The 4,623-nt window shown below is 33.3% G+C and overlaps 1 long non-coding RNA gene across 1 annotated transcript; it reads left to right on the plus strand.

The window, feature by feature from the left end:
• Nucleotides 1–1,547: 1,547 nt before the first annotated feature.
• LOC137809707 (uncharacterized) lies at nucleotides 1,548–2,846 on the plus strand. Its single transcript, XR_011080799.2, has 3 exons — nucleotides 1,548–1,661; nucleotides 1,813–1,887; nucleotides 2,713–2,846. It is a non-coding gene; the product is annotated as an uncharacterized LOC137809707 (long non-coding RNA).
• Nucleotides 2,847–4,623: the final 1,777 nt, after the last annotated feature.

The raw sequence follows: 4,623 nt of genomic DNA on the forward strand, positions 1-4,623 counted from the left end.
ACTTTTCATTTCTCTAATAAGGATGATTTACTTTCTTTTATTAAGAGTGATGGTAGTCATTTGATTAAATTGATTAAGTTTGCTCTAATAACTTTTTCTATTTAGATGATATAGCGTATGATGAATTATGCTAGATTTCATGATAAAATTGATGTTTCTAGGACTATTTCGGTAATTAAATATTTAACTTGTCTAATGAGAAATTCATTTTCATATTGAACACATTTACAAAATCTACAGAAATCTTTGAAAGGTTAATCCTTATGGTTAAGAATTTCACCCATATCCATTTGGTATAATTGTGTACTATGACTAAATTGTATCGTTTACCGTTTATAAATGCAATTTTTAATTAAACCAAGTAAGTCCAAATATAGTAGTTTAAGAGGTCTTTGAGTATAAACTTTTCTTTATTTTTTAATGATGTTTTAACTTGTTTACCTTTTATACAAACTTCACAAAGAAGATTTTATTTGAATGACATTATTGGCAAACTTTGTCAATAGAGAGATTTTTCGAACCTATTCAATCTATTCCAATTACCCTCACTTGTTGGTTTCTTTCAAATGTCATTATTCCTCCCTTATTGTTTCTCAAATCTTAGAACCTAGACCTTTCTCCTATGATTTGTTGTGAATATGCATTGTTCAGGTACCATTGCATATATTTGTTTGTTGATGTTAGGTACATATGCAAGAGTATTATTTTTGTCAGTGTACCCACATAGATTTAGGTCCTTTTACATTATAATTTGTGATTCCTTCTTAGGAATGCCAAGATGAAGCAAAATAATAGAATGCATGTTTATTTTTTTCCATAAGACTTCTCTTTGTAATCAATCATTGTTTTATCGTAAGATTTCTTTTTTTTCCTTTGAGAAGTCCAATTCTTTTAGAGTATTGACTTTTGAATATTGAGTAATAACTTTTTTTTAGAATAATGATTTCAACAAATGACTATTATTTCATTGACATCATTTTGAAGTTACCCATGAAAACACAAAAGGTGTAAAAAGATAAAAAAAAAAAAAAAACTCTCACTTAAGAATATGAGATGTTTAAGATGTCCTAAAAAACTAAGTCAAGGAAGGTAAAAAAAATAATTGAAAACCAGAACAACGGTAATGATAAGGAAACTTTCGTTTCTATGAAACCAACTCTTCTAGTATATAGAAGAAATAAAACTTTTTTTTCAAAAGATAAAAGGTTTAAAGTCTTCTGCTTTACTTTTATCTTTGTTGATCTTACTAGTATTTTACCCGTGCAACACACGTAATTTATTAAAAAAGAAGTTTAAATTACAATATTAAGAAGAAGAAACATACAATTATGAAACACAAAATCATTCTTGCAATTAATAAGAAATTCATGCAATTCATACAAAATGAAAGTATTAGATGTAAGAATAATAATTAGAATTAGTAAATATGAAATTGGCTACACTGAGATATTGTAACAGCGTGCTTTTTTCAAAAGCAACAGAAACATTCTTCTTTCACACCACAGTACCATTTTTCTTCTTTTTTTCTCTCTCTCTCTCCAATTCTCTTCTCTCTCTCTCTTAATTTCTCTCCCAAACTTCATCTATTTTAGAATCTGATCATACCACGCTGTAGCAGAGGAGTTAAGGAACATTTCTACCCGATCAGATTTTCAAACAGAGTAAGTTCATTTTTACTCTAAATATCCTTTGTTCTCTGTTTTTCCTTAGGATTTAGTCATCAATCTTGGTGGGGTCAGTTGAAAAGTTTAATCCTCTCAACTTATTCTATTATATACTGAATTTTTGTTCTGTTTGGATAATTTGCATTAGGCCTGTAAATCTTGAAGCTTATCCAAACGGTGGGGAATAAAATTCTAAAAGTTGCTTGGAAAGCAAGCAATTGAGGTAAGGGAAGCTAAATTTAATTTTTAATAGCACCCTAGGATAGAAGATCTGAATGCGGAAGGGACGTGGTCCCAATATTCAATTTTTCTTGCAGGGATGTTGTGTGTTTATATATATTGGGTTGTTTGTTTATATATTATTTAAATTTGTGGAAATATTCGGTTTTGATGATTTAGTATTAAAGTGTATTTTTTTTTTATGTCAAATAGACTTTTGAATATTTTGGATCACTTTTTGAATTATATTGTATGACGAAATGGTATGGAATTGAATTCATACATTTGGGATAATGTATGAACTGATGTTCGTTGTGTATTAAATATTGATGTCGGGATAATGTATGGACTGATGTTTGTTGTGTATTAAGTATTGATGCCTATGTGGTAACAGAGATCTCCGAGCTTCACTGATGATCTAAGTCACATAGACTGAGATATCAGGTGGTGAGAAGCTGATGGGGGAGTTCATGCACACCGTGACTATGAGATGCACGGCTTGGGTTGTATTGAACTTACCCTGATCCTTTCTGTTGGATTCGCTGGTAATCTTTGGATCAGGTGTTAGTCTCTGGTAGGACTTACTTAATACGGGTCTTCCGGAAGACGTTGTTTGTTGAATATTCTGGATGTGTAGATCCATGTGAGCTCTATGTGATTTTTTATTGTTGAGATTTGAAGAAAATTGAATAATTTGATAAATTGATCATGTAATTTGGTTTTCTCTTTGGATTTAAGTGTGTATATTATAAAATTATATTTTTAGTCGCTTACCCTTGCTTTTCTTGCTGTGTTTGAACTGCGATGACTGTACTATGTACACGAGCAGATGACCATACAGGTGCAGGAGAACCTTAGAGGTTACAGAGTTTTATTTTGAGCTGTGGATATGTAAATATTTGTATTTCTATAAATCCTAATCATGTATTAGGAATATTTTGAAAAACTGTAAGCTTGTATAGAATTATGTAAAACCAGTATTGTAATAGTTATATGTAAATTATGGGGTGTTACATTTAATGGTATCAGAGCGGTTCATCCTTAGGATAACCTGAGGGTAGTGGGTTTATTCTGTTTCTCCTGCGTGTAGATTTTTGGTTACATCTAGCCTCAAGACTTAGTTAAAAGTTTCTAATAAGATGTTTGACAAAGTTTTTTCTTGAAATCTTGTTGTGTTCGAGTCAAGTTAATTGTTATGAATAAAGATGAAAGTATTAAGAATGAAAAGAATCTTGATAGAGTGGTGAGGGTGCACACTCATGACTAGATCAAGATTATTTTCTATCTTAATTCTAAGTAGCTAGAGTACATTTTAGGGATAAGTTTTGATTGGTTTTTACTTGTTTTGTATGATTATTTCTTTGAAGTTAATTTGTCTTAAAGATGTAGTTGAAAATTTTTAGTAATTTCTAATCCAATTCTTTATGTGCTTAGTAGATGGCACGTAGACCACCTACTCCTCCTCCACCAGTAGATATGCCCAACTTAGCTCGGGCAATAGAGATGATGGCAACAGCCTTGCAACAACAGAGTGCTACTATGGCACAACAACATCAGGCCGCCCTTCATCAATTAGAAACAGCTAGATTAGCAGCAGAAGCATCTCAGCTTCATCAACAACCCCATACCTTTAGTCTGGAGGATTTTCTGAGACACAATCCACCCAAATTTAATGGCAAGGTAAATCCAGATGGAGCAGACCAGTGGGTGAGAGACATAGAAAGAATCTTTGAAGCTACTCAATGCCCTGAAGAGAGAAAGTTATCCTATGCCATTTATGTACTAACTGAAGAAGCTGAATTCTGGTGGATAGGCATGAAGCAAATGATGGAAGACAAAGGTGAAGATGCTACTTGGGAGAACTTCAAAGTAAGATTCCTGGAGGAGTATTTTCCTGATAGTGTCAGGTATGCAAAAGAAATTGAATTCATGCAGCTGGAACAAGGAAATCTTTCAGTCACTGAATATGCTACTAGGTTCAAACACCTAGCTAGATTCTACACCCAGACCATGACTGAAGCTTGGAGATGTAGAAAATTTGAATTTGGGTTGAAGCAAGAACTTAAAGAAGTGGTGATTCCTATGTCCATTAGAGATTTCCCTGCTCTAGTGGAGAAAGCAAAAGTAGTGGAGAGTTTGAAAAATAGTAGCAGACTTGCTAAGCCTCAAGTGGGAGGACCTTCTAAAAGCATGCCTAAATATGAAGATAGAAAGAAACCTTATTTCAGACCTCAATCTTATAGCAGTGGAAGACTCAGTTCTCAATCACCACCTAGTTTTATATGTTTTCGATGCGGTGGGCCACATGTTGTTAGATTTTTCCCTCATCCAGTGTCAAATGTGACATGTGATAGATGTCACAGGTATGGTCATGCAACAAAAGACTGTCGTGTCCAATTGGGAGCTCCAAATTCTGGCGGAGTGCAGCAAGTACAACAAAATAGTAATCAAAAACCCAAAGCTGCTGGCAAAGTTTTTGCTATTAGTGGAGTTGAAGCTTCACAGTCTGATAGCCTTGTTAGAGGTATTTGTTCTATCCTTGGAACACAATTATCTGTATTGTTTGATTCTGGGGCAACCCATTCTTTTATATCTTTTGATTGTGCTAAGAAACTTAAGTTGCCAGTCCGAGAATTAGAATTTGAGTTGGTGGTATCTACACCAACAGAAGGTATTATAGTAACTTCTTCCATGTGTGCTGAGTGTCCAGTAATTATAGACGGGCAGAGATACAAGATCA

The sequence above is a fragment of the Phaseolus vulgaris genome, chromosome 2 (genome assembly GCF_051622355.1).
Source record: "Phaseolus vulgaris cultivar YP4 chromosome 2, ASM5162235v1, whole genome shotgun sequence".
Taxonomy (NCBI): Eukaryota; Viridiplantae; Streptophyta; class Magnoliopsida; order Fabales; family Fabaceae; genus Phaseolus; species Phaseolus vulgaris.